Raw genomic sequence first — 7175 nt, 5'->3', positions numbered from 1 at the left:
ATGGGCTGAATTGTATTCTTTTCAAATTCATATGTAGAAGTCCTCACCCCCAATTCCCCGGATTGTGACTGTATTTGGAGATAGAGCCTTTTCAGAGTCACTGAGGGTAAAAGCAGATCATACAGATGGGTCCTTATTCAATATGACTGGTGTCCTTCCTCAAGAGCAGAGGGGGTGGAGACACAGATGCAGAGCAAAGATGTGTGAGGACACAGCAAGACGACTGTGTACAAGCCAAGGAGAGAGTCTCCTGGTCCTCAGAAGAAACCAAGCCTGCTGGCATCTTGATCTTGGGTTTCTAGCTTCCAGAATGGTGAGGAGATAGATTTCTGCGTTTAAGCCCCCCAGTCCGGGGTCTCTTGTTATGACAGCCTGAGCTGACTAATATAAAAGGATTTCCCATAAGAGGACTTTTTGAAAAGCAAAGCTTTCCATGTATCCTCTAGACGTGTGAATTATTTCATTGTTAGATTTTTCTACGTGTGTCTTCTCTTCCGCACCCTCTTCAGTGGGTAAACTAGCTTTCACAGGGATGCTACGTCTTCTCAAGGAAGTGCCGGGAGAGGAGACACCAGCACTGGGCAGGTGACTGGATGTCCCCAGTGCAAACCCGCTCATCACACCTGGGTCGCCCCTTCCAAAGCAAGCACTGATGTCTGGAGAAAGAAAGGTGTGTGCAGCATCTACAGTGAGCTTGCGGTTTGGTCCAAGAGAACAAAGGGGGCTGGAGATGGGTTGATTCAGTTCTACGTCACGAGCTCACTTCCAGCAACGATCGTCCCCTGGCCTTTACGGAAGGACCCTTGCTCCTCAGTTTAGCAGCACGCCTGCATTAGCCCAGGGCCACGGCGTCCACAGGACCCTCCCCAACACTGGCCGGAGGCGGTGGCTTCTCCACACGCTGTGCTTGTGCTCCCAAGGAAGAGATGGAATCAGACAGGCTCAGCTGGAGGAGAGTGGCGTGCACGGCTCCTGTCCCGAAAGTCTGACTCTGTGTTCCGGTGGAGCTCCTGGGCAGAATATTTATTCGCTTTGTCCTGCTCATAAACTCATCATGTAGCTTTTAAGTGGGGAAAATATCCCGGTTCATTGTGAGTTGATACTGAAAGTGGTGGATAAAAGAGCCAATTTGTCCGTTTCCCCACTGGATTTAAATTTGAGCTGACAAAAAGCCACCACTGAAGTAGTCGGTCACACATCAAAGGTTTAGATCTAATGGGCCTTTGAAGAGATCATGTAAACATGAGGGAATAGTGTTCTGAGGGAGTAGTGTTGCTTCAGAACACCTCGAGGCTTTGATGGCTATGAACACTGTTTAAATTTTAAATGGCTCTTAAGTAAGTTCTTTCAACTCCTCCCCTTCTGTCCTCTTACCACAACCAGACCATCAGCGGGCCAGGTCAGGATCGCAGAAGTCACCGTCACCGTGGTCTGCAGGTGGCAGTGCTGGTGGAAGGGCAGGAGGGCACATTGGACTTCCTGCCCAACAAATACGTGTCGTCACATGACCAGGACTCTCCTCTGTGTATTTCAGCAAGATCCCTCAACATCGTTCCAGGACTCTGCTCACCCTGTGAGATCAGCCATTTCTGTGGACCATGATGGTACTTTCTGGATTCATTTCAAATCTGCCCTTATAAGGTCCTATAGGACCAGAGGTCAAGTAATTAAATCTTAAAACACTAGACTATGAATGCCGCACGGTGGTGTTTCTCTCCCTGGCTCCCCAGTGAACATCCAGCATGCAACACACAGTCTGGCACAGACTAGGACTCAACAGGTATTTGTGTAATGGGTCGAAAAAGAACCTTTCTTATTTTTATTTTTTTTAATTTTTTTAAAGGTTTATTCATTTTTCAGAGACAGAGAGATCGTGAGCAGGGGAGGGGCAGAAAGAGAGGGAGACACAGAATCTCAAACAGGCTCCAGGTTCTGAGCCATCAACGCAGAGCCCGACAAGGGGCTCGAACTCACAGACCAGGAGATCATGGCCTAAGCCGAAGTCGGACGCTTAACCGACTGAGCCACCCAGGCGCCCCAGTAAAGAACCTTTTTTAAAAATGGTAGACTAAGGGGATGAGACCAATCATACAACACATTAAAAACTCTGCGAGATTGCGACAGAAAGTAAGAGAATGAAGGATGGCGGGTGTAAGATGTGGGAGAGAAAGCTGACATCAGGAGATGCTTCTCTTCTAAGGTCGTTGGGGCAGGCTAGAAGTCAACAGATCACCACAGCCTCTGCACCTTAGCTTCTAGTGATCTCTCAAATGGGATTGCTCTGGGATTGCCATAGCAAACATAAATCCGTCAACAGGGACCTGACTAATTTCTGCAAAGCTCTGTAAAAAGTAAAGCTTCTGGCACACTGCGTGAAATAACTGGGCACCTTGACATGGCAGGACAACATGTGCAGAAATCAGCAGCAAATACAGGCAACAGAAACAGACTCACAGTGGATCCAGAGATTGGAGTTGGAGGACCATATTTTTTTTTAGTTTATTTATTTATTGTGAGAGAGAGAGCAGGGGAGGGGCAGAGAGAGAGAGAGAGAGAGAGAGAGAGAGAGAGAATCCCAAGCAGGCTCCACACCACCAGCTCAGAGCCCGATGAGGGCTTACACTCACAACCTGTGAGATCCTGACCTGAGCTGAAACCAAGAGTCGGACGGTCAACCAACTGAGCCACCCAGGCACCCCAGAGTTGTTGGACTTTAAAGAACCTGATGATCATGTTCAAGGAAACAGAGCCTTTGAGAATTCTTACAAAAGAGCCTACAAAATTCTTTAAAAAAGGAATTAATTGAACATTGTGGAATAGAAAAATACATAAACATTTAGAATTAAGTTGGAGGATTTAATGTAGATTGGACATGGAAATAATTAGTGAAGTGGGAGATAGGTCAAGTGTCAAAGTCAAGAGGATATCACAGAATAACAAATTATGGAAAGTACAGGATAAGGTTGAAGACACCCCAAGGGTACCGAGGGAGTGCCAGCGTGTGTGGAATTGGAATACCGGAGAGTGAGGAATGAAAACTGGGCAGAAGTGATATTATATCGGCTGAGAACTTTATAAAGCTAATGAAAAAACAAGAATCACAGATCCAAGAAACTTTGCAGATCCAAACAGTAAATTCTAAAAATTACACACGAGGGTCCGTTACAGTAAAGCTTCTGGACACCAGAGGCAAAGGGAATTTTTTAAATTCTTAAAAATAGCTGGAAGAAAGAGGCAAGTTTTCTTCAAAACGGCAATATGAACTGATGCTGACAACCCTCTTCTCAACAGCAGACGTACAAGCCCGAAGACAGTGAGAAGGACTAACAGACAGTAAGCACCAACCTGTAATTCTATACCCAGCAAAACAAGAACCCGTTGTAACATGGAGACAGTGACTACACGTTCGGGTATAAGCTGAGCGATTCTGTCATCACCATGCCAGCACCGAAGGAGATGCTGCAGTTGCTCTCATCACACAAGGGAAGTCAGACTGTCATCCCTTTTATCTAATATTTTAAAAAACTAAACTGTGAGATATAGAGCTGTATATTTGTGTGGTTAAACTAGAAAGAAGAAGGCAGAGAGAGGATTTAAAGATGTGGAGGGGGAAGTGGGGAGAGGGCATTCGGTGGCACAGGAGGCAGGCTTCTGGAATGCAGAACTATTCTGTTTTGGTCTGGATGGCGGTGTCAATTGCATTTTGTAACCGATCATAAAAGCACATTCGATGTGCTTTTAAAATTTTTACTGTTTTCTGTTTGCGTCATATGCATAGTAGCAAAATGTTTTAAAAATGAAAGAAATGAAAAACAACCTAGGATTTGGGTTAAATATCCTTTCGGACAAACAGCTCCATCAAGGGAACATCTTAGAGAAGACCAAACAGGTCATACCTGTGCGTCACAAGATGGCAGAGAACAGCATAAGTACCTCAATTCCCAGGATGTTTCCAGAACAAATGTGGGATGTGGAATGTGCTAGAGTAAGCTGATGTGGAAATTCGAGTAGATCCTCTTGTAATGAGAGGGAGAAAGAGATTTTAAATGCATTTAAAAAAATTTTTTTTCAACGTTTATTTATTTTTGGGGGACAGAGAGAGACAGAGCATGAACGGGGGAGGGGCAGAGAGAGAGGGAGACACAGAATCGGAAACAGGCTCCAGGCTCTGAGCCATCAGCCCGGAGCCTGACGCGGGGCTCGAACTCCCGGACCGCGAGATCGTGACCTGGCTGAAGTCGGACGCTTAACCGACTGCGCCACCCAGGCGCCCCAAATGCATTTTAAAATTAGCAAATGAAAGGGCTAAACACTTCTCATGCCACCATTGAGTCACCTGACACTGTGGTGAATTTTTAAAAAAAATTTCTTTTAATGTTTATTTATTTTTGAGAGAGAGAGGAGAGAGAGAGAGCGCGCGCGCACTTGAGCAGGGGAGGGGCAGAGAGAGAGGGAGACAGAATCCGAAGCAGGCTCCAGGCTCTGAGCTGTCAGCACAGAGCCCGACGCGGGGCTCCAACTCACGAACTGCGAGATCATGTCCTGAACCAAAGTCGGATGCTTAACCGACTGAGCCACCCAGGCGCCCCTATATTTTATATCTCTATACTACGTTATGGCATTTATCTATCTGTTTAACACAATCCAAGGTAGATAGGAGGTGTCTAATGAATACTATTTTTCTCCCTATCTTCATCATAGGAAATTACTTTTATTATTCGGTTTGAAACCCGTGATTCTGATCCAGTGCTATAATATAAAGGAAGAATAAGGTGTTTTTTTTTTTTTTTAAACTCTGACATTATGGGTTGGGATGGCTCCTGGTTTTACAGCAGTGCTGTTCCAGTGACGCATATAAGTACCATCATCCAATATCATCGGGCACCACAGAGGAGCTGACACTGTGCTAGATACAGTCTGAACAATATTTAAAAGAAGGAGGCCGAGCACAGCAACCAGCAGAAAGGGAACTGTCGATACAAAAGAGCAGCCCGCCTTTCTTTGGGAAATATTTAATTACACGTGGACGTGTTTGTGTATTTTCCCTGTGACATGCTTATTGAGAAAGCAAGAAAAGGTGGCTCATAAGTTAAGCATCTGACTCTTGATTTTGGCTCAGGTCATGGTCTCATGGTTCGTGGGCTCTGTGCTGACAGCGCAAAGCCCACTTGGGATTCTCTCTCTCCTCTCTCTCTGGCCCTCCCACACTCTCTCACTATCTCTCTCTAAATAAATAAGAAAACCTTAAAAATCAAGTAAGTAAAAAATAAATAAAAAGCAAGAGAAGATAAAGTATCACAGGTTAGAGGGAAAGTAAGAAATCAAGTTATTTCCAGTTTAGGGGAAAATATGGAAGGGCAAGAAATAATCTTCACCCTTTTCCTAGCCGTCTCTCCCTGGGCGTCTCCTCTGATCTTGTAGCCGGGACAGACACCTCCTCATTGTTGAGTCCACCTTCTTCTGTTCAGGGGTACTGGCGCTTCTCCACCACTAACACTCTTTCCCTAACTGACCACATGTGTCCACTTCTCCCACGGGAACCTCCGGAGCATCTGTGGAAACTCACTCCACGTTCTCTCCTCCTCCACAGAGGTTCTGAGATCCCAAGTGGGACCACAGCATCAGCAGCCTGTGCAGCTGGAGCCCTCAGAGAGAGGGTGAGGCCTCCCTGTCCCTCACCCTGCGTCTTGGGAGTCAGTTTCCTTCCACCTGCCCCCTCCCTCACCCACCACTCAGCCTCGTTCACACTGGCTTCCAGGAGAGCCTCCTTGTCGGCAATAGTCATGGCACTATTTTTCAAACGCACTGATCACATCTTTTCATATCCGAGATCAAAGACCTTTATGGTTCCCCAGAATGTCAAAATTCTTGAGTGAGATAGCCAAGCCCTCTTCTTACCTGTCCTAGTCTGGGATCACACCAACGTCTCTCTCGTTGGCTGCAAATTTCAGCAGCCAGGGATCATAATCTGCCTGTGCACCATGGACATCATTCAAGGAAGTCTTTATCTCCATTACCATGACTTTTATTTATAATCTCTCTACTGAAATAGCCACATCATGGCTATTTGGTGGTGGTGGTGTTCAGTCTTAATTTCATAATTGTAAGCTGAACTCTGCAATCCTTCCACCTGCTTCCACAAGCTAGACTTGGAGGGTAATAAGGGAAAACATGGAACCCACATAAGTGCAGTGAGAACACAAAGATTATAGGGGATCTTGAGCAGGTGAGGGTGGAGGGGTGCTCTCCCGCGCTACAGAAGGAATGGTCTGGCAGTTAAGATACAACACAAATCGAATGTATTAGTTTTGTCCATTTGGCAGTGGTAGTCTTCTTGCTGGCCTTGCCATTCCTAGACCCAAAGTGTCCCATGGCTTCCACAATATCTACCCCCTTTAACCTTGCCAAAGACCACATGCTTGCCCTCCAACCACTCAGTCTTGGCAGTGCAGACAAAAAGCTGGGAGCTTCTTGTGTCGGGTCCAGCATTCCCTAAGGACAAGATGCCAGGACCCATGTGCTTCAGGATGAAATTCTCATCATCAAACTTCTGCCCATAGATGGACTTGCTGCCAGTCAGTACCCTGGCACATAAATCCTGGAACAGTCCTGTGAGAGCAGGAATCTTTATCACCAGATCCTTTCTCCCTAGTGCTCAGAGCATGAAGGTTTTCTGCTGTCTTTGGAACTTTATCTGCAAACAGTTCAAAGGAGACATGGCCCAAGTACTCACCCTCCGTGGTGATGTCAAAGAACGTGGTGGGGTCGACCATGGCTAGGCAATGTAGGGGGCTTCTGGGTGGTGGAGGCATCTGCAAGGCCTCCATCATGGCTGTTTTAAATCATGTATATTTCCAACATCTGAGCCACTCCTGAGCCTACTTATATTGATTATTTTGTCTCTTGGCAGAGTTTCTGTTTGTCTCATAATTTCTGGCTTGTACATGCATGCTAGTTACCCCTGAATGCCATATGTGAGATGGTAGAGATCCAGGTAAATAGTACTTATGTTTGGATGTGGCACGCTCCTTCCTCTGCTGGGCTGTTAGTGTGGTGGTACTTAGCCAATCGAGCTAGAAATTGAGTTGGTTTGGGTTTTGTTATTGCTATGGTTATTGGCTTCAAATTTCTCTGTATTATCTTGTATTTCAGGTGGGGGTTGGTTTGTCAGAGCT

General features: G+C 46.0%; 1 pseudogene; it reads right to left on the bottom strand.

The window, feature by feature from the left end:
- Positions 1 to 6276: 6276 nt before the first annotated feature.
- LOC115509824 lies at positions 6277 to 6773 on the bottom strand (annotated as a pseudogene).
- Positions 6774 to 7175: the final 402 nt, after the last annotated feature.

Source organism: Lynx canadensis, chromosome A3 (assembly GCF_007474595.2).
Source record: "Lynx canadensis isolate LIC74 chromosome A3, mLynCan4.pri.v2, whole genome shotgun sequence".
Taxonomy (NCBI): Eukaryota; Metazoa; Chordata; class Mammalia; order Carnivora; family Felidae; genus Lynx; species Lynx canadensis.
The sequence above is the reverse complement of the archived record's forward strand: the minus strand, read 5'-3'. Positions and strand labels throughout refer to the sequence as shown.